Genomic DNA, 27,556 nt, shown 5'->3' with positions numbered 1-27,556 from the left:
ACCTACTAGGGCTATCGGGGTTAATGCATTAATCGCAATGTGATTAAGGTCCAAAATTAACGCATTCCATTTTCTAAAATCACATCAATTGCATGCTGTTTTGTCCCTTTAGGCGCACCGTAGGTAAGCCCCTGCAGCGTCTCCCTGTAGACACAGTGATGGAGAAGAACAACATTACTGTGCCTTTAAATAGCTAATTTTAAATGAAAAAAAAAAAAAAGCATCTGGACAGCTCAATTAAAGAGTCTAAAGTATTATGCACCTTGTGAAATCAAACATTTAATTTTTTCACCGTTCCCTTGGAACTTTTTTAATTTACTATTTGATCTGTGAAATGTACTTTTTCCCGTGGTTAACTTTATATCGTAACTTCAGATGTACCAGAAGTTCTATATTTTCAAAATAAAAGCAGGAAGTAAAGTAACCTCAATTTATGTCAGTACAAAAATATGGAATAAAAGGACACAAAATTTTTGAAATTTCAAACAATGGAATTTCAAACATGCAAGTAAAATTGTGATTTATCAACATTGATATCCAGCAATTAAAAAAAAATACATTCAAAAGCCTTCAAATCTACTATTGAGGTCATTTAATATGACAGTGCTTGTATCACTCTGAAATGTGCATGACTATATGTGAAGCTATGACGACCTGTATGAACCACATTCCACCAAGTAGTCCGTCCATGATTCTCCCCATCTGTCTCGTTAGTCTGTCTTTGCCTGTGGCCTTTGTGTGTCCTGTGTCTTTGAGGTTGCCTCTGTCCGTCTGTCTGCGGTCTGTCCGTCTGTCTGTCGCCTCTGACTTTCTGTCTGTCTCACAACAGTCATGCAAGCTATACAGACACTCAGCCAGTGGAAGAACGCCGGGCAGGGTGCCAGCGAGCTAGGGCGCCAGTTGGGCAGTCCATCAGTAGCATTAAAGACATGTTATCCAACCGAGTGTACCCGCCTGGCTTAGAGCCCTGATCCCCTGTCCAACCCCCCCATACTGCCCCTCGAATCACTCAGGGGCCCTGGGTAGAGTGCACCGAGTCCCCTTCTTGCTTTATCAGCATGGCACCCAGGCATCCAGCCTGCTGCTTTGGGTCTCTTAAAACACGTACACAAATAAATGAGGAGGGTGCTGGAAATAACTACTTTCTCATCTCCAGCCAAGCTGTCCCGCTGCTCAGGTCATTGTCTTTAAAGGGACAGGACAGCAGAGGAAGCAGGCTGCCATGACCTCCACTCCAGTTTTTTTCTTCTTTAAGTCAGCAAAGATCAGTAACATAAAAAAGGATAAACGGCTCAAAAGGGCTGTTTGTTTCCTGTTATACTTAGCCAGATAATGGACTTAGTGCTTTTTTTCATCATGGCTAAAAATATTTCTGTTGCTGTTTGATTCGTTCTGTCTCTCGTCCTCATTCTATCTGCTTTAATTTTATGGTCACTGCTTTGTAGATCAACTTTTATTATTGTTGATGAAAGGTTTAAAGTGTCACTAAGTCTCATGCAATGATTATGGATTTTGACATCCCGATTATAGTCAGAGGAGTAATCTCACTTTCACAATTATCAATATTATTTTGCATTTATGATTATCTACCAATGTATACAATCACATTTACAGTCTTTAGAAATATAAAGGTGTTATTTATTGCTGCTTTTAAAAAACAGAAATAACTAAGTAATCCAGTATAAAATAATAAAGGTAAATATAAGTCCATCTCTCCCTTTTGAATTGTAAGACAAATTGTTGCAGAACCTTTATGATTAATTAACCATGATGTTTTTAACCCCAGTTAACCAGTTCACCGCTTCATCCCTAGTCGTAAGTGCAAAGCAGAAGTCAGTTACTTCAGGAGCACATTAATATTTACACAAAATGTAGATTTTCCATTGGTTCTCAACTGGTGGGTCAGGTCCCAAAAGTGGGTAGCGTAGCCGGATTCAATGGGTCCCAAATGTGTTTCTGGAACAAAAATGCTGTCAGAAAGTAATTTGAAGCACTTTTGTTTCTTTTTTCTATCAGGCACCATCTGAGGGTCAAACTGCTCAATCTTTTTTTAAATAATTGTGATTGATTGAAAAAAATAAATAAATTTGGGTCGCAGGTCAGGAGTAGTTCCTGAGGCTAGACCAGTTGAGAACCACTGGATTTTCTTTGCACTCAATTATCTAGTGAACCTTTGCTCGGCCTTGTATTTGTTTGATCCTTATATGGCTAGTGAATGTAGGCTTTCTGTTTGGAAACCACTACCTATTATCTCTTTTCTGACTTAATCCTGTACATGTGCAAGTACTGTTGTAAGGATAAGGATAACTTTATCCTTGGCTAAAGTTGTTTCTGTTGTTTCTGTTTCTGCCACTGCCCTGTGGCATTGGTTTCAGACATTAAATACAACTATGTATATATAGTCAATTAAGTTTTTCTTTTGTAACTAATTTAGAGGCATCAATAGCCATTTTAGTCTGTTACCTACGCAGTTCTGAACTCTCCATCGATTCATATCAAATGCTATCTCTAACACTTGTAAAAAAGAAGAGCAGGTCTAGACATTACTTTGTTTTATTGCCCTAAAGCCTATAGCAGCATAATGGAGTTGGAGTTGCTCCAAGCCCGAGCTAGCTCTAACTACGAGTGTACCACAAAGGACATTTTGCAGAGAAGCCAACAAGCGATGAAGGATAATTATGTCTTTTTCGAGTCCAAATTAGTTTAGAATATGAATTCAGATGACTGTGTGGAGAACATTTGCTGTGTGTCAAATAATTGTTTGACATTCAATGAATGAATCTACTTTGATGTATTTCTTAATAGTCCAGTAGACAGCTCATTCATTGTGGCAGAAAGCATGAATGTAATAGAAATGAAGAATTCTGCCCTAAAATGTCTTCTCAAGTATTTTCTGTTTTCATTTCTTTGACCTTATTTCACTTCTCACTCTAATAAATATGTATTAAATACGACATAATAGACTTTCGTGTCAGGCCTATTTAATCTGTAGAGAGAAGAATATCCACTTGTTGAAGCAGATTCTTTGGTGTTGTTATTGATGGCGGTTGAGGTAGTTCATGACTCATGACTCATGTCTCTTGACCCTGTTGAGAAAGGAATAAGCCAATGACAATGAGTGAATTGTCGACTGAAGGTCAGCAAAACGATTCAAAGTCAAGTACTTCTCTTGGTCTGAAAGGAGTTTTCCAATCCAAAAAACCACAGCCATCTTTTTTTTGCCTTTTTTGCCCAACTTGAATACCCATATCACTTGACGTGATTATTTTTTGGATATCAACATGTGTTAGGATATGGACGATAGCTTTTTCTAACTGGTAATGTTTCCCTTCACAGAGATTGGTGTGGACTGTTGAAGGTTTGCGAGGGGAAACATAAAAGGTAAGGCAATTACCTTCACCAAATTGAATGGCTGCATATCTCTCTGTTTGGCTTTTTATCTCAATCCCTGCTGCCTTTTGATCAATCCACCTTGACAGCTTGCAAATGATCCACCAACATATAGCGGTTCAGTCTCGAGAGTACAAGTGTTCATTGATTTTTGAATACAAATGTGAAAAATCAATGTTTCTTACTGCGATTGAGCCACCCACACATCTTTACAATCACAAAGAACTGGGTCTGGTCTGTGGAGTTAAACCAGGTCGTTTTTTTTGACTGGTTGGACGGAAATAAAGATTATTTTTAAGCCAGGAGAGTAAGCCTTTCTATCCCAGGATGAAGAAACATACAAACATGCTGACGAAAGACAATCATCAACACCTGCTGACAACTAACAAAGCCGGGGGAAAACAGCTCAATTTGTGGTTTTCTAACAATAGTGTACAAAAAGTAATGATGGGGTACGATGCTAAGAGGCAGCAGTAGCCAGTTGGATTTTTCTATCTGCTATTGCAACTCATTACCAAATTGACAAGGTTCTTGTAAATGTTAAATTCTTCCACAATGCACACGTTTTTTTGCTAAAGTGAATAGAGCTAAGCAGAAGCAAGAGGTCATGCAACCAGGTTTTCAGGTTTCAGGCTACAGGCGTTTTGGGCTTAATTAGACCTTGTTTGCATCAAGCACTACAGAATAATTCTGGTTTAGGACCTTGGTGGGTGTTTGTCCAAGATTCCAGGCTTAAACCATTAAACGCTGACACATCTGAGCCGCTTCGATTGTTTAGAAGCTGAATGATTAAAATCAGGCTCAGATTTCAAAAGCTTCAAAATCCTAACAACTTCACAGTTCACAGATTACCTCAAATATGCAAGCGATAAAATAAAAAGCAACACGTTAGATCTAGTTGGGGCCATTCTTGGTTTTACAGTTTTGTACTTTGCCTTTTCACCAGATCTGGCCTGTCTCCTCTCAATAATCACATATCTTCAAGGGAACAACATTAGCCTCTCTCTAACCATTAGCTCACATTGATCAGCCCTTTTTTCTGTTACGACAGTCTCTTACGACATGCCTTTTCCAGCTCGTCAATATCATCCACATGCACTTCATCGTCAGCGTTATGTTAACCTATACCTTTTCATTCTTTTGATGGTTTCAAGTGTTGTGCAATGAGTGGATAGTTCTTTCTTCTGTGCTGTGCTTTCAATGGATGTTAATGCATGTTAAGGTATCTTGGCTCCATTTCCCTCTCCGTGCTGCAGCAGATTCAGGGGGAAGAAATCATTGTTCTTCTCAAGGGCTTAGAGATCTTGAGGAAGTTATCGACGGCGCTGTTCCCCCTCCTCCTTCCTTCCTCTACCTCCCTCTCTCACCCATTATCATCAGTCTATGAAATAAAGTGCATCACAATGTTCCCATATGGCCGAAAGGAGCAGAAAACTCGAGCGCTTTGCATGATAAATGATCAACGGTGTGAGAACAGGTACCACTGCAGAATGCTCTCTGATAAATAGCGTTTCTGTTGTAAAGGGCTGTTATCGACCTTCTATGAAAAATCATGCATCACCCAGTCATCGGTGTCCACTATGGTAATGACGGGTGTGATGCATCTTTATTGATCTCATATTTACTATAGAATTGATTACAGTTTGTCTTTAGGAACAGTTTGATGCATCGCATGGTGGTGTCTGTTCGATTGAATTGATCCATGGTTCCCCTGGCTTCCACATAAACTGGAGATCCGCACTGAGAGCCGACAGTGCAGACAGCTCTGCTCACCCAGCAGCATGTAGAGACAGACTAGAGCCTGAGCAGCTTGTGTGCAGAGGTTACAGCCTGTTTGCAAATGGAGAAAATAGCAGAGCATAGTGCTAGAGGAACAAGGGTCTGTTTTCAGTAAATGAAAACTTGCAGTATTAATAATTCTGCAGTTAAAAAAATGTGTTGGTTTGGCAGCCTTTCAAAGAAGCCTCTTCTGTTGTGAAAAACAGGGTTCTATTTTTGTGATTCTAGACATCAGTTTGTTTGCTTATTAAATCTCTGCACGTGTCATAATTATCAACCCCTTTTTTCCAGACAAGAACAACAAAAGTATTGGCATTTGATTCTGTAAAATCTGATTTATTTTTAGATGCTTCTGCAAAGTTAGTGAAAGTCTTGCTTTCCAAAGTCTCCATGCATGTCACTAACAGCATAGTAAAGTTTAGGGGATAAATCATGTTAAGTTTAGGGAAAGATTGTTAACAGTTTATTAAAAAAGGAATTGCAGGTCTGTGCATTATAGTCCGACACGCCCTTTCTCTCCATAGCCTCTTTTTTCCTACTTTCTGAATACAGCACACTCCCTCCTGCGTTGCCATTGGATGATAGTCTCGAGGTGCAGAGAGCTCTGCAGTTAAAAGTCTATCGATCATCCAAACTATTTCTATAAGCCTTCAAGAACAATTTTCTCCAGGAGCCTCTCCATCTTTGAATCAGTCCCATACCTGAATAGCTCCTCCTTTTCTTTCCTCCTCCCCTCCTGAAGTCTCCATTACCGCTTTTACTTGTTGCCCTCCTCCATCTTCAATCTGTCTGTCTGCTCCATTCATACCAGAAGGCATCCCTATTCCCCTCTTCCCTTTTCTATACTTCTTTTTCTATAAGCGCTGCAGCCCCCCCTGCTCCGCCTACATCTGGAGCCACTGTTGAGCCATCTTCTTAAATTCCTGGCATGTTTCTTCTCTCTGAGCCCGGCATCCCCCGGCTGGCTGTCTCCACTCTCTATCCAGCAGCATAAATTACATCGTGTCCTCACACCACCTATGCACAGAGTTATATACTACTAACACACATACACACACACTATATGCTGACAAATATTAATATTTTCCCACCCTTTTGGATTCTTTATAAACCTGCTTTATGGTTGTAAAAGCATCTTAATTACAGAGTAATTGAAGGAGTAATACCAGGATCTATCATGTATCTGAACATCTCCATGATGAGGATGTTTTGTTTTATCTGACTTTGTTGTTTTATCATCACTTAGAGTTTCAGAGGTTTCCTGAATCACGGTTGCAAAAACCATGTTTAATCATGAAGTCATTCATAATTAACGATCAGATTCCTTCAGTGTTCCTCATTCAAAACGTGTTCAAAGGAGCTGAATTATCCACATACAGCTGCTCCTCTCCAAAAGTGAGTGAAAACCCTTCAGTCTGGTGAATGAAACATATCTTTGAATTAGATGAATCTTTAATACCTTTTTTTTTTCATCTTAAAAGTGGCTTGTCCTATATACCAGTTTGACTAATGTACTGGGATAAAAAAACATGTGGTGTCATGACCTGAAGTGCAGCCGCCACCATCACCTACTGCATGCAACCTGAAAACTGGCCCCCGTTCATTGGGTATTAGAAGCGGCCGCTTCCCTGTGCAAAGTGTGCTGGTCAGTAGTGACCTGAACCAGGCTGGGGGTGCTACTTTTCTACATATTTTCTCCCTCGTTAGGTCATAACCATGCATTAACAGAGAATGGTGGTATACTGTAAATAAATAATAAATAATGAATAAATAAACATTGTGGAGTGCTGGTTTGATTGAAAAGATACCTCAATTAAAGATAAAAAAGCGTCCATGAAATTGTTCGTGGGCTGTGGGTCTGTACGTCACAACTATCAATGTTACTGTAGGCTGAGAGCTCAACTAGCTAAACTAGCTAAACAGCTACACAGAAACTACAAGTATTGACTTTGCTGAAGGCATTGCAAATCGTCACACAGGAAGACAGTTTAAACCTTTTTGTTTAAACCCAGATTGTCTTAAATCCTGGTGCGACTTATATTCTGGATTTTAAGGTGTCACGGTTCAGAAGAAACAAAGACCCATGTGCAGAAACAAAAAATATTTATTTAAATAAAAAGGCCAAATGCAAACAAAAACTTATTTCAAAATCAAATCCAAAATGTCCAACTGAAAAACCACAAAGGGTTAAAAACACTGGTAGCCACGAGGAAGACTGGCATGGAACATGGACCGACAAACGACATTCAACAAACTACAAAACACTGGGAGCCACAAGGGATTACCAGGAGGACAGACACTGGGAACAACAGCCAAAAACAATGATCTGACAGAAAGAAACACAGAGACTAAATAGACATGGGGTCATCAAACACAGGTGAGACCAAAAAGACACAGGTAAGGACAATCAAGAAAATCAAGACTGGAGGGAAACACACAGAGGGAGGGAGAAAATACAAGACAAGAAACACTGAGGACAACTACAAAATAAATCATGAAACACTGAAGACACACAGAGAACTTAACGTAAACAACACACACTAGAACATAGAACACTGGGATAAGAAATTACCAAAATAAAAACACTAGTAACTAAACTAGGAAACAAGAACAACTTAAACAGGAAAATCTAAATCTAAAGTCTTAAAATATACAACTTAAACAAGACCAAATCATAACAAAAGGTAAATATTAAAATTTGGAATAAATATGTTTTAAGTAAAAAAAAAGAAGAGTCAGTGCGCTCTTTGATGCCATTCAGCTGGGCATCAGGGGCTGGTAGCTGAGCTGCCGCTAACAATTACCATTGTAATTACCATTACAAATGGAAAATAACTTGACTGTATTTTATTGTGAGTGAACACCGTGTTTCACCTGTAGCTTCCTCAAGTTCGCCCAGCGCTAATCATTTAGTTGTTTGGAAACGTAAACAGCTGGAACTTATGTAAAAATCTTTTTACAGGTAAATCATGACTCTCATGTAGGCTTATACAGGAGGTTAGCTGAACTAAATATGGAAAACTTTATTCTTGCCTTTAATCCTTCACTGAGCCGTGCAGATGTGAACCATCTCTGTGTCTAAACAGACCCACAACACGAGAAGTTCATCACTAAACAAGCAGCGATCCATGTCTTGTTTTCTCAGCTCTCCTCCTTCTTTGTTTTACTCAGAGAAGGCCAACCTCTTCGCTGTATTAGCACAGCCTCCGAGCTCATCCCGTGGCCTTCTGCCATCCAGTTACATGAGGAGGGATTTCTGGCAAGACTTGAGTCAAACCTCGAGCTGTATTGAGCTTGATTAAAGCAGCGCTGATTTGGATACACCAAGGAGGCCAAGCTCTTATTATGAGGACGTTTACAATTAATAATGCACAATTAACAGTGAAATTGTGATTTAACAACTTCACCCAGAGGTATTGAAGTTTGCCAGAAATCTGTGGAAAAAGAGTAATGTGGTCAGCTGCAGAATTTAGACTGTAACACAAAAAGACAGAGAGCTACATTTTACTCATTGATATTTAAAGATTACAAGTTATCAAATAAATCAGGTAACACACTAGCTCACTGTGTGTCTTTGTGATGAGATCTTTTCTTCAGCCTTCTCATTCAGTTATAAAAGTTAAGGAGGTCTAGTGAAGGGAATTCTGTTTTTCATACATGTGCCTTTTTTTAAACATATTTTGGGGTCTAAATGACTCAAAGATTTGGAGTATGTTCAGTAGATTGCTTCAGCTGGCAGGCATTAAACCAGCTATGGAGACTGCAATTTAGTCTTTGGCGCCCATTGCAACAAATCAAAGTATGTTCACTAAAAGTGTTTGGTTTTTTCCCTTGACATGCTCAGATTGTTCATCGCAAGTTTTGAACAACATTACAGGAAGAATCCCAACAGAAGCAGACTTTTCTGTTCAGGAAAGATCCTTTTGTATTTCCCCAGAAACAGCTGCTCCATCACTTTCCTTCAAATCCTCCAGACTCCATTGACAAAAACAGGGATTTCAGTTTGCAGATGACAGGAAGTCATTGTCTAACGCTGCCTCAATTGGTTAATTTGTTTTTATTGCAATGTGACTTGTGTTTTCAAAAGTTAGATTGGGTTTACACTACCACAAACAGACGAAACAATCATGTGAGGGATGGAGAAAAAAGTCCTCTGTCCTGCATGGTAAACGCATTTATTCATTTCATGGAGTCTTGTGTCTTTGAAGAGGAAATTTAGCCTACAAGCGTTTATGGTTCAATATAAGATAAGATAAGATAAGATATACTTTATTCATCCCAGCAGGGAAATTTAGGTGTTCCAGCAGCCAGCATACATACAAACACACAACACAACACATATATACAACATATCCCACCCATACAAAAAACATGAGCCCACAATACATAGCCAGGATAAAAAAGTGGTATGGATGGTCCATGTGCATAAGTAGCTGTTACTCATAGATAACAGTACAAAACACTAGCTCTGCCAGTGCATAGTATGATAGATAAATAAAGAATTATTATAAAAAAGCAGTCAAGTGTGCAAATATACAGGTGCAAAATACAGTTTGATATATGCAGCTCAGGCTAAAGTTTAAAAGTTTAAATGTCTTCTGTCCTTACTTAAAGGGGAGTTTAGAGCTCTAAATGTCGATCTCTGACATTAAGAATAACATGTGTAACTTCCAATGGCACAAACATGACATTTAAGTGAGCAAACTTTGATTGATGTATTTTTACTACAAGAGCACATTGCAGCTAGAATCCTCTGCCCAGAAGTCTACTGGTGCATTTCAAACTTTTTATTCTACAATCCAAAATGTGTGAAATTAAGTTAAGTTAAAATATAAAATTTCTCCTTGCTCATCTATTGTTACAGACAATGAGAAACTGAAGCAGGCATTTTTTCGGTACAGTTGATGGTATTATTTGGGTACAGCCAGTCCTAACTTTGGCTGAAATAATATTAAACTGTCAAAGCAATTAGTGTTCAACATACAGTCTTGTCTCCCAGCAGGGGTTCCTTGGCACAGGAAATAGATAAATAATGATGCCAGACAGCCCATCTACACTTCCTCGTACTGTACATCACATTTTGACAAAGTTTGGCTTATTTATCAAACTTGATCAGTCACACTGAGTCTTTTTTTTTTGCAATTTGCATTTAATTAACATTTTTAGATATTTTTAGCAAAGTTAGATTTGCAGAAAGTCTCACTGAGGTGAAAATTACTTCTACAAAATCAGCACATTACCAACGCTACGTATACAGCTCCTCTGGTGTGGGTAGGGATACAGTGGAGGTAAGATCATTTAAATAGTCTGTAATCTACAGTAATGTCTCTTTTGATAGTCAAAACTTTTAATTACATAACGCAAAGACTCAATCAGACATGAACGTAGTCCAATCTATTGGCCCTTTCACTTAAACCTCTGTCAATCTTCAAGACAATTTCAGGACATTCAGGTCCTAATAATATCTGAAACAGCCTTTCACACATGTACCTCACAGTGGTAGATTATGTGTTTGGTTTAGTTGAGGGGAGGCGTCTGGTTATAGGAGGAGTGTAAAGTAATCGACCATTTCTGCTTAATATCATAACATTAGAAGGTTTGTGAAAACCATTATACAGACAACTGAGGCAAGCATTAAAGATTATAAAAGAAGCTCTACATGAACAATGCCGGCGTCCTGCCCACTTGCTCGCCATGAATGTTCAACACAATTGCAGCAGGTCTGCATTCAAACATCCACTCACCCAAACTTAAACAGAGTACAGTCTAAATTGCAGGAGTTTGCTTGCAATTTTTTTTAGATTCAAAACAAGAATTTACCCAATATGGGTAATATCCATGCATAGGACTTGAATTATTGTTGTCATGGTATTGGAACAGGTATCAGTGTTGTTTGACTTTTACTAGTTAGGCATTTAAGTTTAAAATCTGGTATTGTGATAACCTTTAGGTAAAAGTCCAAAAAGATGTAAAAATGTAGATAAGGTGATGAGACACTTGAGCATTAGCACCGTTCACAGCTCCCTCGATGATGACAGAAAAACTCAACTCTGTTGGACCTTGCAGCAGAGGGCCTTACTTCTTTTAATTTTTTTAAGTTAAGCCCAAAGGAGCTATAGAAACATCGAGACCCTAGAGGTGCATCCCCACAAACCAGGATGTCACCTTCTTCCACAATGGAGAGAGGTCTTATCCTTTCATCGTGATGTTTTTTGTGTTACAATTGCATGCAAGACTTGCCTCCTTTTTCTCAAAGGATTTTCTGAGGCGGTCTTGATTTTGGCCTTGAAATAATCCTGATGTTTTATTCCTGACAATCAGACATTTCACTCACTCTCTCTCTCTCTCTCTCTCTGCGCACATGCCAGACTCCCTCGCTGCTGGCTCTCTGAAATTATTGTCAGCAAATTTGTAATGCAAATGTCACATTGGATTTCTGTTGATTGTAGAACACTTTTATTGTTGCTGTGTTTTTTTCTTCCATTCTCTACGATGTGATGCATTTAAACTCACCAGTAAATCAGAAGGTTTTGAACTCATTTTGGAGGCAAGCAGACTTAAGAACAAGGATATAAAGCAATACACAAATCTCAGCTTTAAACACAAGGTTGAACAAAAGCATTGATTTTCTCTCTTGTATTCATCTCACAACTCTGCAGCAGCATCAGCAGCAGCCAGACAGTGTCTGACAAATGCATGATGGGTACTGGTGTGGTGGGTGCAGAGGGAGGGGGGGTCAGGCAGGCAGGGAGTGGCAGAAAAATCGACTGGCAGAGTAATGAATGGCAGGCAGCCAGTGCTGTCAGCTCATGGTGGTTGTCCTTCATGGCGGGGGTGGGGGGTGGGGGGTTGTGATGAAAAGGAAAGGAAGATATGGGTAAGACGGAGAGGACAGAAAAAAGGCAGGGTTACTTTAAGTACCCTAAAATCACTTTTATCTTTTGGCATTTAATAACTCTTTAATACTGCTGCCAATGATACTTGAATTTGGCTTCTAGAAACTTTTTCATGGAATAAAATCAGGAAAACGTGCACAACAACTTGGCTTGCCTTCAAAGCCTTCAATGCTGTTTTTTTTTTTTACAGTACCCCATTTTTTTTTTGAGGCACCTAACTGAGTTTAAAAGAAGTCTCCAGTTTTTTTTGGGTGTCTTAGTGACTGTATTAAGGTGACCTCTATTGGCTTTGAGGTACCTTTAAGCAGCTGCTTTAACGCATCCTATATTTGTTTCAAGGTCTCTATAGCATTTCTTTAAAGGTATCCTCGATCTGCCTGTAACTTATCCACCTAAAAATAGTAGTTTCAAAGGTAGTACAATAACTTTCAACACAGAGAATGGCATCTCTCCCATGTCCACAGCACGCCCCGATAGCTTGTTTACTGCAGTCTGTAACTTTTGCAGCGGACCAACGTCATCTTGCGAGAAATGTGTACGGTTTTACAGCGCTGGTTCATACACAAGCCACAAGTTATAAAAAGCACATCCCTGCTGTTATTATTCATTACACACTGAGTTGTAATGTTAGACCATGGCGTCATCGTTGGAATCTTTGTCTCGTGTTAAGCAGCTTTACTGTGTGCAGAAAGTCATCAAACTGATGTCTCAGGTTTGCAAAAAAAAAAAAAATCCCAAAAGTTTTCTTTTTCCTTGTCGATCTTCAAGTCAGCTTTATCTTTTTTTTAACCTTGCTACCTGAACTAGCATACTGAATTAGTCGCGCCAATAAAGCCATTTAGCCACAGCCCATAAATATCATGTTGAATACACAATACATACTCCACATGCTAACAGTTTGCAACCAACAGACTGAAGATGCTGAAAGAGATCCGATGATTTTACTGTACCTTGTCAGTTGACATGGTTTGTTTAGCTTCTCACAACGTCTTTTCCCACTTTGCACAATCTGCAGTTTACAAAAGCACATTGTCTGAGGGTGGTAAGTGTAACTGCAATGTGTTTTACGATAGTGTAGTTGCACAGAGAATGTTGGTCGGCGCCAAAGTGCACCAAACCAAATCCCTACATAGTGTTGTTTTAGGTGTTCTTTGCAGTCTCTTTAAAGATACCCAGTTCCAGTTTCAGGATACTCTGTAGTATCACTTTTAGTTTGAGTTGTTTTCATTTCTTACACCTGGAGAGGTCCATTAAAGTACCCTCAAGTGTCTGTTTAAAAAAACACTGCTTTAATCCAATTTTTTATCTTCATGCTCAATTAATTGTGTGAGCGAGGGATGTGCTAACAAAGTCGTGGAGGTGTGAGCTCTCTATCTTGTGCCCTAATTTGTCTCGGAGATCACACCTTCTCTCCATCAATCCACCTGGTTCATATAGCTTTCCTCCCTGCACTTGTTATTTTTCTCCCACAGAACGTCTTTGCTTTTCAGCTCAACCCTCACACTTTTACTTTTGGCTGCTTTTTACACAAGTATGCTAATTGTTATAATTAACAGCGGTTTCTGAAGGCAGAGGCAATCAATATGTTGTTACTAATTTAGCGCCAGTGTGCCAACAGACTGTTTAATTAGGCTCCATAAAGCGTCTTGATTGCTCATTCACTTTATTGCTTTTGTGTGCAGCTGTAGGTAAACAGTTCCAGGTTAATGAGTTGCAGCTTAATGTATGTAAAGTGATTTGGTTGTTTTCATGTCAAGGACGGTGAACAGGTCAGAATGCAGTAGGGGCGGCTTTGGCTCAGTCGGTCGTCTTTCAACCGGAAGATTGGGAGTTCAATCCCCAGCTCCTGCAGTAACATGTACGATGCGTCCTTGAGCAAGACACTCAACACCGAATTGCTACCAGTGGCCTATGAATGTGTGTGAATAGGATTAGTTGCTTCTGATGGTCACTTTGCACACATTGCAACCTCTGCCATCAGTATGTCAACGTATGTAGGTCGAGTGCATCTGCTGACCTGGACTTTGAGCTGCTAGCTCCTAAATATGAGGTGTGTTTAAAGGCTTAATATGCAATTTTTTTGATCCAGCAGATGTCGTTGAGCACCAGCATGAAACCAAAACAACTCGAGCTGCATTGTTGTGTTAGCATCCGAATGCTAGTGATCTTTATTATGCTCGTATCTTCACACTACATGTAAATTTACCCGAAATGACTGTGATCTAGAAACGTTGACCTGACATTCAATTAAGCAGTGAGTACAGTATGTTATTCTTCTTTTCTCTAGTCCCTCAATTAAACAACTTTTATACGCGAGGGGATGAGTCAGCCGGCCGTCCTGGCGATGTAAACAAACTGAAGCTACGGCTAGGAAGGCTCGGAAAACATCACAGACAGTGGGACTCGGGTGTTACATCCATTGTAGACAGTCATGACTCACAGAGTTATTTTCAGAGGATATACTTGATTTGTATTACATTTAAGTGTGAAAAATCGCATGTTAAGAATTTAATGTCAGAGAAAACCAGTATGTATGTACCAGTATGGGCACAGCAGGTAATTGTCCTGAGTCTTTATAGTGAACAAGTAGGCCCGTTGATGACACCGTTAACATTGCACAGAGTTTGTGCTCTTTACTACTCACCTAAAGAGCCAGTACATTGTTTTCCTCTTTTTGTGTAACATTCAGTAACATTCAGCTGCAGGGAAATGCCACCTTTTGCAACTTGAAGATTTCCATAGTTTTCTTATAGGTTCTCTTTGATAAGGCAAAGGTAAAATGTAATACGTATATGTTAGAAATGATAGGTAATCAATATTAATTTACGTAAATACGCCAAACAATTGGACTCCAACAGACACATCATTGTGTGGTTTTCAATATGATTTATAGTGAGCAAAGTTTCTGCATGAAAATTGACAGTCAGAGGGAGACTTCCAAAATTATTTTGAAATTGAAGTCCAAGTTGAATTTAACTGTGGATGTGGATGGATTCCAGCAGCGGCAGACTTTTAAATTCAGCAGATCTTTGGACTGGCAGCGTGGGCCAGACTATAACCTGGAGCGATGGCACTGCAGCATCCATTTCACACTGGCATGTACTGTGTTATGCTACATTCAGGAATCACAGTGAATTTCACTGTCTCCCAAGCTTCTACTTCAAGCTGCAATTGCTTCCAAAGTCAATTTAGAGTCCTTCTATTTGATTGGACAGTTGGGAGAAATCCTGCCTGGAATTTGATTGGTTATGTGCAGCCGTCTTGAGTACCTAGCTACAGTTTTTCTGTGACTCTGCTCACAGGCAGATTTGTCTGCAGGGCTGTTGGTTTAACTGGCCAATCACAGTTCAAAGAAACACAGCACCAGCATAATAAACATATTGTAGAGTAGAGTAGAGGTGGGTGATATGACCTCAGATTTATATCACAGTATTTTTTGCTGTTTCTGGTAACGGTATTATATCACGTTATCAAATTATTAAAACGGATTGAGCACATGAACACATATTCACACACTTAGATCCCCCTTTTCCCCCTTAAAGAAGCCTGTTTGATGGGATATCTTACTCATTTATGTGCAAGCGAAATATATTTCTAAAAGTCCCTGTGCTTTTAAATCCCAGTAGATTCTAACTGAATCTGTATGATTTTAGTTTCTGTCCCACCAAAGGGGTAAAGCTGCTGCCAAAAACACCACATTTCCTGATATAACTCCCATATTAAAAGCGTCTCAACAGCTTGAAAAGAGGGCACTTATATTGTCAAAGATGTGGCTGAAATAGAACATGTTAATCATTCAAGGGGAGATTTTCAACAACACTGTCGGCAGTGTTATTGTCTTTTCAGCTGCTCCCTTCACAGTCCGCTTCTTTTAACCATCTTGGACTTAATGCAAGCGAGACATCAGTTTGAACATACCCTTAAGCAGGTAGACCTGTTGTAATGGAGATGCAAATCCATTTCAGCGCATAGCCAAAGCCCCCAGACAGACCAAAAGAGACGTGCACTGCAGGCGAGCGGTGAGCGTTTGAGACCGCTGGCTCTGCTCCGAGTGTCATAGAGAAACAAGCAGGAGACTTTGGGACTCAATCTGAGCTGTTGTCCGTCACAAATGATGACTACTACTTTGATTTACCCACCACTGTGGCTGAGAGGTTGAGGAATCGGTGTGGCCTTGTGTGTGCACTACAACCAAACGTGTGTATTTAAACCGGTGAAGGTATGGAAAAATCCATGTAGATGCAGAACGTAATACAGGTGAAGGTACTGATACAGGTTTACCTCACACCCATAGTTGGGAGTCACTTGTTTGCAATCTATATGCAAACTGGAATTTAAGTGGCTGATAAACACAGTAGGTGCTACAAAGGCTGCAGCGCTGCGAACTAAAATTAAGGACATCAATCATCTCTTCAGTAAAAAAGGTGCAGGTAAAAACTAATAGTCGTGAAAGATGTTTGTACTTTTCAGCCTTTGAAGCATGTGTCACATTAACAGAGTGAAAAGTCCATTATACCTTGTGGGATTAATTAATTGTAAAAGTAATGAAAAGAAATACAATAATACATGCCAGGGTTTTGTGAGAAAATTTGACAGGGTGTTTGACTAAGCCTGGAGTGTGTTTCACCGGAGAGATTCATGGTCCAAAGACTTCCTTCCATTCTCAAGGAAACTCTTGAAACTGTTTTCAGATTTCAGTGATGACAGTTTTTGTAAATCAATGATATACGACTCTATTCAGCTTTTGAACCTTTCTTGGCCTTCCAATTCATTTCAAGAGATTTACCATCTAAGAAGATGTTGGCATTGCCTTCAAGACTATAGATCTTCACTCACTAAAATGTCCATAGAAATGTGAAAACTGCACAATTGAAGACTGCAAACCAATTGTTTCTTTATTTCACCGCTCATAATTGAGTTAGATTTGATTGGAATGGTTGGGTTGAAATCCCTGACACTACATCCTTGTTGAATACAGTCTATGTAGAAAAACATGTTTTATGCTCCTAGAATTAAACATCCAGATTTGTCAAACAGCTTTATCCGTTGGTAACAAGAACAATTGGTTACTGAAGGGGCATTTTGAAACCCAACAATGGTGGTAACCATTTTGAAAATGCTGAATCAACCCTAACTTTGGTCCTAAAGCAAAGAGTCAGAGCGGAGTTCGGCTCTAAGCCTCTCGGGGAACACCTGCAACACACCTGCTTGCAGTCACATACGCCACACCCCTTACACAACTCTTATCCTTCATGAAAACAAAATGGAGGCGTTAAACCAAGATTGAACTCTTTTACAGTGTGTGCAGATAAACACCGTAACTACTCAGAAGAAAATCATTTTGTACCAGTAAGATTCTGCTGTAAATGTTCATTTTAACAATGGGTGGGTGTGTGACTTCTGGGGCTTTTGCAGTCAGTCTGTGGACACTCCAGGAACTGCAGTTTTTGCACTTGTGCATTGGCTTTGGTGCATTCCCTACTCTCTTTCCCCAGATGTCCTGTCCATCTTATGTTGTCCTATCAAAAAAAGGCAAAAACCCAAAATGATAAAAAGAATCTCTAAACATAATTATTCTATTAGTAGCACAGATGAATGCTTTATCATTTAATCACATATATCTAAGTACACAAGTCAGAGACTCTGCATGCCCCTTTTAATATTTGGATTATTTAAGTATAAGTATCTACTTATTGTTCTAAGGAGCACAGCTTTAAAAAGTTTATCCCAGCGTTTCCCACCTCCCTGGTCTGCACAGCAGGCTTTGATTTTGCTCCTTTTGCTGTCACTGAGCTTATCTCGCAACTGGCACAAAGTGAGCCGTTGCTGCAGCGTCGTCCAATCAGCTGCAAACACATGCTCTCCACTTCCTGGTCTTTTATCGACCCATGACATCTGATTGGACTGAGAGGAGCACAAATGCCCCTTTCGTCTCATCCTCGCTTTGTCGTCCTTTTTTTTTTCATGAAATGGCGGACACATTTTAGTTAATTTCTCCTGTCTAACCGTGTGTTGTGAAATTTCATACCCCTTAATAGAGGAGCAAAGGATAAAACTTAACGATCTCCTCTTGAGGGATGGGATCGTTACAGGAGGGAAATAAAAATGGAAAATGAAGTATCATGCAGGAATAAGGGAAACTGCTGGATTAAAAACCATCAAACATGGAATAAATTGGGTTATTATTGTTGTAAAGATGTTTCTCTCAGACAGAGCGGACAGTGCACTGCGGCGGTAATGGCACTCAGCTTTCAGTGGCAGCACCAGCTGTGCCCGAGCCAAACGGGCACCGACAGCGATTCAGGCTGAGCAGGGTCATACGAGGACACGAACACAGAGGGGGGAGGGGGGGGGGGGGGGTGGAGGAGTTGGTTGACGGGGCGGGGAAAGATAGATGGAGAGAGTAGGAAGAAAGCGAGGAAGGCAAAAGATATTGTGAGGAAAAGGGGGGAGGGAGGAGAGGAGGAGGAGGAGAGAGCATTTGTTGTGATGAAGGAAACAAAGGGACAAGGAGAAAGGCAAACAAAAGGCTGGGTGTCAGGGTTAGACCAACAAATCTTTTTGTTGGTATTCGCAACCAATAACGACTTTGTGGTACACACGGACATCCTGAAATCATCATCCACCGCAATACTGAGAATTTGAAGCAGATTGTGTTAAATTTGCCTGATCATGTTACCAGAATCTGATACAAATACATTTTTTACTGTGAACAGAGGCTTGTTTTTTTGTTTGTTTTTTTAAATGAAACCTTTTTTGCCAATTCCTACAATAATAAATGCCGTCTGGTGCAAGGACTTAATTTCTAAAGGAAAATAAGCTCCATATTATGCCTTGAAACTACGTACAGTATATAAATGAATATATATACATCGTGGTTTGCATCAAATATTAATTTCCAGTGCCAGGTTTATGTGGTAATCCTGCATCAGTGTGTGTGTGTGTGGAGGCTTTCATGACGTTAAGATCTTACCTTAGAGAAGTCTTCAAAGCACAAAACTTCTTTAAAATGAATCTGTGCTTTTGCAGAATTTCCCAGTTTTACTAGTTTTTATCAAAAAAATGAAAAGTGTATCTGGAAAGAAAAACCTGAATAGCATTTGTAATAAGGGAATACAGAAAGTAAAGGAAATTTTAAAACTAAGGTAACCTTAGCACCAGTTTCATGTTTCCCTTTAGCATCAGTTTTAAAGTTTGTTTTCCTACTCTCTTTTTAAGATTTATCTTGGCCTTTTGACTTTAGTGACGAGGAAACCTGAAGAGTGGCAGGAACTGTGGGGCAGAGAGAGTAGGGGAAGTCATGTACCAAACAGTTGCTGACAGGGTATCAAACCACTGACCACTGCGACAACACGGGGCGTTCGCCCTTCCAATCAAGCCAAAACAACGGGTCATTTTCCTCCTTTCTTACACATCATCAATGTGAAATGCTCTATTTCCCTTCAGTCTTGGTGAAACAGTACTACTACAAATTTAGGAATTGCATGCTGCCAAACTACTAATTAGACGTTGACTTTTGCCATAAAAAGGGACAGAAATCGATGTCTACAAGGAGGGTCAAATATCTGCACACTATTTTATGAACCATTGGAGTTAATTGAAAGCCTGTTACGTCCATGCATAACAATTGGCTTGAGATGACAAGCCAATTGTGCCGTTATTTGGAGCCAGAGTCTGTGCAGTAGAGATCCACTGGAGGAGCTTTGGCATTGAAATCCCGCCCCTTCCCGAAGCAGACACTCACCGTTATAGAAAGTTAAATAACTTTAGTGTTAGCGTTTCTTACTTTTCCTCATGATGTCCCTCCCACACTGCAGGGGCCTTATTTGTCAACAGAGCTGTCAATCATATCATTATAAAGGGCACAAAATTTACCGATGCTCGCATTTGCATTAATTGCTGGTTCATGGCATTAGGTGTGAGGTGCGTTATCGCCCAACATATTTATATTTAGTTCAACTTCACGGAAATAAAACAGTAACTTCTAAGGAACAGAACACGTAATCTTTGAAGGTTGGAGGTAGGTAGAAGTTCTGTGGAAGTAATCACATTTCAACAAAACAAAACTCATTCCTTATAAGTTTTCTCATAGACGAGTCCTTATCTAACAGGAGGACTGATTCATTCCAGTTTCTATCTCTTCTTCCCATCGTTTAGTCTGACTGCAGCTCTGATTTCAATCCTCTTATAGCTTTGCCATTTCATAGTACAACAGAAGGATTCCCAAGACCAGAGCCAAACCAGATCACAGATAAAACGTTAAAACCCCTTATGAGGGAAACACTGTCAGAGGAGAGACTAACAGTCCGAGGCAACACATTCTGATTAGTGGCCTTTGCATGGGGGTCTTTTCTTTTGCAGTGAATAAATTAGTAACCGTGCATTAAATCTGCGGCCGTGCAGTATCGGGCGGTACAAGAATGTTGAGGAGCTTGGCATTCCAACAAAGATTAGGAAAACAAGTGATAAGTTCATTCTGTGGTCGTCCTCAGCAGGTGCTCCTCTGCTGTGAGGACTGACCTCAGTCACTCTCCAATAACAAAGGTTTGAATGATCTTTTCGCTTGTGATATTGGAATAATAATAGCGCGAAGGTGATCACAGTTTCGAGTTTTTTGAGGATTGTTCATCCTGAGCTACTTATCCTGATTCTGAACCTCGGACTAAAAAATGTACCTGTAGGCAGACTCTCTGCAACGTGCTGGTTCAGTGGCTTGTTGCCTTACTGTACAAGCATTCTTGGCTGGAATCTCTGATCAGACTGGAGTTTATGTGGGGAGAGTTTGCATGTTCTCCTAGTGAATGATCGAGCATCCTCTTGGTATTCCTGCTTTCTTACACACTCCAAAGACATGCTCCTTATTAATAAGTGATTCTAATTGGCCTTTAAGTGTGAATGTGAGCGTGAATGGTTGGTCGTTTCTCTGTGTGAGCCTTATGATTGACTGGCGACTTGTCAAAGGTGTACCTCGCCTCTCGCATGATGACAGCTTGAAACGGCTCCAGCCTCCCACCACAATGAACGGGACATGCAGTATAGGTAATGGCTGGATGGACAAAGGCTTACTCCTGCCTAGAGCAACCAAAATGCTGTTTTTAGTGGTGCACATGGTGTTGAAAAGTGTTGTCGCTTGAAGTGATGAAGGATGAAATACTGGTCCCCAAGCTGATATAAATGCCACGTTTGTGCTTAAGGTCACCCATGTTCCCTCAGACTGACCTGAGGGTTCAGGTTTGTGGATTTGAAAATATGCTCATAATAGATAATACTTAAATTGCGTCTTTTGTTTGGATTTATAAATTCTACTCAATCAATGATGTTGTTGTGCGCTGCCTACTTCAGCTGAAGAAGTGTTGAGAGACCTCAATCATTTAAAAGCAGAAATGAAACCTTGGACTTTCAATGGATTCAAAAACTTAACTATGGGTTTAAAAAAATGGAAGTTACGTTACCTTAATTACCTTGACTTCTTCCAGGTCTTTGGTGAATGACTTTTGAGGCTTCTGTAGGATTAAATTGTTTCTTTGGTTCATTATAAGGTGAGGTTTTAATGATTGAAGGGCCGAACAGAAAGACAAATAAAGAAATTAAAGAAATTGAATGGCTTTAATATCCTTGTACTCGTCAGAGGCGGTGCCGATTACTATTGGTGCTCAAAGAAATTCAGATTCAATTGATGCAGCTGTGTTGGAAAATATCTTAAAGTAATGTCTCAGAGATCTTAGACAGAATCGACAATCTACTTGGAGGTCCACGACAATAATATGTTTGAGTCTCTCAGAGCTTAAACTTCAGAAAACAGTAGCGGCGGAGTGGAGCTGAACTTTTTCAATGTTCGAGGGACAGTTGCAGTGCCTCCATTTTATGTCAAATGGACTCCAGGGAAGATTAGGAGATACTTTTGTCAGACAGGCCGTGGCTGAATAGAGAGAAAGAAAAGGGGAAATTTAGAGAGTTTGAGAAAAGAAAGAGGCAGAGCAAATGAAACTGGACGATGAAGAGCCACGGGGAGACCGAGTGAAAGAAATAAAAGGGCTGAAGAGGGAGGGAGAGGTAAGCGGTAGAGAGCAGGCCAAATGTGTCTGGGAAAGTTTTGGAGCTGAGGTGCATTGTGGGAGAGCAGACAGTGTGTCTGGGGGGTCTGAGGTGTGGATTAATGCCAGCGATTGGAGGAGGGCTGCCGCAGTTGTGCGTGAGTAGAATATCAGACGGAGGGAGAAGAGAGGAGAGAAGATGGAAAGGGTACAGAGACTGAATTTTTTTGGGGGGAAAGGGGGTTGATATGTTCCGCCTGAAGACACTACAGACGATGCATGAAAGAAAGTGCCACTAAACTTCAACATAAATGTAAAACAGCACACTTATACAGTCCTCATTTGCATTAAGTTTAGTTCATACAGAGCTGTTTGAATTGAAGTTGGATGAGGATTAATCTTTGAAGTAGGAGGACAACACTCAGGCTCGACTTCTCATTCTTTAAGGTTTCAGCTCATTTAAAGTGAGGAAAAGTCAGCGAGGTTTCATTCCAAAATAGTAAAACTCCAGCCTGGGTTTATCATGTGCGTTTGAGGCAGACCCCCATAATCCACGATCTATGAAATGGCACCATACAACTCTCATTTCTGCCGAGAAGTAATTTGAAGGGATTACGAGGACTGCAGTAAACACGTCCTGTGAAGCCAGACTCGGGCTGAAGGCTTGATACAGTAAAATTTCATTACAGCAAGATTATTGTGGATCTACTTTGAGTTTGAGGCATTTATTTCTTATTCTTTCCCTCAAGGAAACTTTATATTAGTTACTTGCTTGCTAGAGTTAGCATTACCGTTCGTATGTGAAAGGCGGTAAAGGATGGACCAGAGAACAACAGATTACTTATAACATATCCTTATTAGGGGTGCCAGGTCTTGTGGCTCAACCTTCATTCTTTTTTTGAGATTTTTTTGAGCTCATTTTTATTTACGAGGGGGAAATAAAGTTTATTGGTTTGACTCCAATGCGAAGGCTTGACACTGATGATCTGTCAGTTTGTTGGAAAGCCTGTTTGACCTTGCAGTAAGAATGAAGGCATTTTGATTGTTTAAAAATATCTACATGTATTCCTTAACCATAAAAACCCACAACATGTGTCACTGTGAGTCTATCAACAGCCATTACCAAGTCGTTTGACTGTCAGTCTTCTTGACTTGCTGGTTCTGCGATACATCGTTTGTTCATTGGCAGCTCATAAGACCAGCTTCGAGGAACATTCCTACCACCAACTTAACACCAACTTTAACACAAATTAAACTGCACAACAACGCTATAAATGGCAATTAATTAACTGCTCATTTGTACAAAAGCTTCACTGTAAAGAGTCACATCATCTGCAAATCACTGTAGCGGCCCTTTGTATCTCATATTGAAGACAAGCGCTTCAGTTGGCAGTCAAATTCATACACTTACTTTTATTAAGGATGTTTAGTGAGAATATTGAGGTTATTTGTCAATGGACCAAACCCAAATGACAGATATGAAGACAGTGTGACTACTCAACTTCAGTGTAAACACAAAATACGTTTTTCAGGTTCACGTAACATGAATGGCATGTTGGCTGATGACTGTATTTTGTATCTAAAAAGTCAAACATTAACCTCATTCTCCCTTAGATTTCCAATACTGACAAAATGCTGGTACAACTTCACACTGGAAAATGTTTTTTCAGCTCCCTAAATCTACTGCTTCTCATGTAATCTTGAAAATAGAGACAACTCTTAAAAGAGTTTTGTTTTTTCAACATTGTGTAAGTTAGTGCTTCAGTTTGTGCTGTTCTTCATGTAGGCGTTAATATTTGGCTCAATGTACTTTTTCCATAGAAACAACATGAAGAAATTCAATATTTAGCAGATTCTGAGCCTCTTTAGTTGGGATGCGTATCAAGGACTGGTATTTTTTGGTACCAATAGTGATTGGTCAGTACCAAAGTGACTGATGAGCTCATGGATGGTGCTTCTATTTATGATAAAAGTCTGTTTTATTTAATGTAGGGTCTACCATAAGCACCAGCTGTCAGCCAAACAGCGGACTAGTCGTGTAATCACAGCTGGCTTCTTTTTTTTCTGTTGTTGAGTTTAATAAAATAGTTAACATTAATGAGCTGCGGCTCAACATTCATTTTAGAAGCACAGGCCTCTGTTTTAAATCAATACGAGAATTAGAAAGTTCACTGTGTCAACCCCGACCCTACTATTAATAACCAACTATTAATGGCCTAATTAAATGGTTAAACCAGAGGAGCTTGTATGCTACCATCAGAGTTTACAAGGGAGGGGTAGAGTATTGAAAATTATAAGTTTCCCCCAAAAATGTTTTATCTTGAAATTAAGTAATTTTCTCAGTTTCACCTAAGCAGAACATTAATAAGAGCTCTAGAAATAAATTAGTAATTAAACATTGACTTTAGATTGTTCTTAATAAGACTCATATTTATTGTTGCAAAAATGCTTATTTAACTTACTCTTTCCTAGAATTTTTTAATTGTAGTTTTATATATATATATATAAATATATGCACGAGAAGACAAAGAAGACAATTAAATCCTTCACAAATGAGGTTGCAGACACTCCAGTTCATGCCTTTAAAAATAACAATTGAACTAATTTCTTATGTCTACTGCTAAGATTCAGCATGCTTAGAATCACATTAAGATCCAAACACAAAGACTAGTTTTAAGTAGGATATTAATAATGACCCTAACCCTAACCCTAATATTCTTACACACATTTTGTCTGCAAAAAAACACGACCTTGTTTCTTTTAAATGAATTTATAAATCATACCAATGAAAACAGTGATGACTAAAGGAAAAAAATGAAGGCTCTAGCTATAATGTTTTTTCATTTTAGATACATTTTCACAAACACATACACTATTAAAAACTTCACTTTTACCTGTTAAATGTCATGCTTTTGAAATTCCCCACAACAATAAAATATGAGTTGCATAAACTGGGCTGAAATGAACCGTCCCACAAAAGCAGAAAAGGTAGCATAATTAGACAAAGTGGTTTAAAGTTTGGGTTTAGACATGCGGTCAGAAACAAGGACAGGTTTAGTTAGTGCTTGAGAGCTTGTCAATGTTTAACATGAAGTTGGATGTGATCCAGATAGATGTGACAGTGATCTGATGATATATTATAATTGGACAGTGGTCATCTTTTGGATAATTACGGATCCCATTGCTGTTATGGGCAGAGACTGGATGATCGGATACATTTTATTTTCGGGGCGATCTTTTCCTCACACTTGAATTCCTCAAACGTGATGTCAGCATGCCCGTATTTACCAAACCAGCCTGTGTGACGCCTATACTCGTACCAAAGAATACCAAAGAGATGAGGGAAGAGAAGAGCTAATTTTGGGGGGGGGGGAGTGTCTGTAGTTTACAGCTTGTAGTCTGTAGAGATAAGCGTTTGTTACATTTGAAAGTTTGATTTCGAGTACATATCTCTTCCTTCAAGCTGAATTGAATTTGGAAAAAAAAAAAAAAACAGACTAAACTTGCAGCACCTCAGCGGAGCATGTGTATCTCTGCTCCAGCAGTTTAAACTGAAGCTGTCTCCCTGTCTCTGAGTGCTGTATTGATTCACTTGGCACCCACTTATGTCCTATAATGGAACAGAGCTCATGTGCTGTCACTAGCATTCGCAGAGCTGCACGACCCTACCTATTAATTCCCAGACTTAAAAAACATGACAAACAAGTCCAACAGTTTTTCTTTTCTTTCTTTTTTTCAAATGTCAGCCGCTCTCACGCTCTCATTACTGGAGCTGGATGTTATCAAAAGATATCAGTGTCAGAGGGACCTTTTTTCACGAGTATTATGATACAGTCAAATCTGGAGCTGCTCTAGAGCTGCGAAAGGCAGGCATATGGAGAAATGGTCTGTATCTGTGCCTCCGCAAACCAGAGCCAAGTCCCGAAATGACTCCTTCTTCTCTATTCGCAGCTGAGGCTAACTAAAGATTGGTATTTGTTTTTGGTGCATGGAAGCCTTCCAAGAAATGTGTGTGTGTATTTCTGTGTTTGCACTTTTGTTAGTGCATCCGCGAGTGTGTACGTGCAGGCCAGTCAGTCTGCTTCTGGCTGTGTGGGACGCTCTGGGAGACGAGGATACACGTGTGTGTGTGTGTGTGTGTGTGTGTGTGTGTGTGTGTGTGTGTGTGTGTGTGTGTGTTTCTAAGTGTTTATGTGTCGGAGTATAGTGGGGCATTTTGGGAAAGAGAAGGACTGAGTGAGTAGTTCCTCGGCTGGACTGTCCCTGTTGCATTTTGGTAAAAGGGGGGAGAAGAAGAAGAAGAAGAAGAAGGAGGAGTGTGCAGGGAGGAGAAAAAAAGGAGAAGAAGAAGAAGGAAGGAAGGAAGGAAAGGGGAGAGGTTCAGGGGTGACAGGAGGATGGCTTCATGGCTGCTTTTTCCCTACGCTGAATCTCCACACTCCCCTTTCTCTTCTTTTTCAGTTTTGCCTGATTCAGCTGAGCGAGGGAAGCAGACAAGAGGAGTTTGAAGACTGAAAAAGAGAAAAATCAAGCCAATTTTCTTCTCCTTTTTTTTTTTAAAGCTGGGATTTTGGCTGTCTTACAAACAGATGTTGCTTGTCATTTGCTTGGGAAGCAGCTTGTAGAGGCAGAAAGATTACGTTCGGCTTATTATTATTACTAACGGGCGGGAAAACCCGAAATTGTTAAAACACACAAAAAAATCTGTTTTTCTGTTATCGTTTACTTTTTTCCCCCCTCCTTTCACTCTCTTCCCACCTCACCAGTCTCTCTCCCTCTTCCCCTTTTTTGCTTTTTTCTTTTGTCTCACTCTTTCCCACCCTCTCCCTGAGCTCCTTTTCTTTCGGGTGGTTTTGTTACTGTAGTTGCATGTTTGAGCGTCTTTTTTATTTTGATGGGCCACTGTGGACATGCCTGCCTGCTCCTTCTGCCGAGCACCGTAGGCCCTGCAGAGTATAGAAAAAGACTGCGAATCGGTAAGTCACCATGCTACACGTGTACAGAGGACATTTGTTTACTTCTTTGCTTCGCTTTCTGGCTTTAAATATCAAAAATGTGTTTGCCTGTTGTGACTTTATCGTGTTGTTTTTTGTTGATTAGCCATGCTGGGTAAATAGGCCTAAACTGGATGCTACCTGTTGGCTAGCCGTGGCTATCTGTTTACATTGTGCGATATTACAATATGAAGTGCTAACGACACACCACTTCCTCACCTCTCACTTCTTCACCCCATTTATGCCCCCCCCCCTTCTTTCTCCTGCACACACCTCTTCTGTTGCCGGGTAGAATTAGGCGAGTATGGAGGGTAGCACCGCTGGGTTTGGCTTGCTGGTTGCTGCCGAACAATGCGGTTGGTGGCCTTTAGCTGGTTTTGTCGGTGCTCTCTCACAAATGGTGGTGCAGCGGTGGCGGCGGCGGCGGCCGGCAGGGTGCTGTGGACCCCACTGACCTCTTTGT

At 40.0% G+C, this 27,556-nt stretch overlaps 1 long non-coding RNA gene across 1 annotated transcript in view; it reads left to right on the top strand.

Moving 5' to 3' along the window:
• Nucleotides 1–27,556, top strand: part of LOC132980108 (uncharacterized) — a 111,722-nt gene that overhangs the window by 61,812 nt on the left and 22,354 nt on the right. Inside the window, exon 3 of the long non-coding RNA XR_009674136.1 lies at nucleotides 3,337–3,381. This is a non-coding gene — a long non-coding RNA (uncharacterized LOC132980108). The remainder of the gene's footprint in view (nucleotides 1–3,336; nucleotides 3,382–27,556) is intronic.

Source organism: Labrus mixtus, chromosome 9, assembly GCF_963584025.1.
Source record: "Labrus mixtus chromosome 9, fLabMix1.1, whole genome shotgun sequence".
Lineage (NCBI taxonomy): Eukaryota > Metazoa > Chordata > Actinopteri > Labriformes > Labridae > Labrus > Labrus mixtus.
Note: the sequence above shows the minus strand (reverse complement) of the source record. Positions and strands in the feature narration are given on the sequence as shown.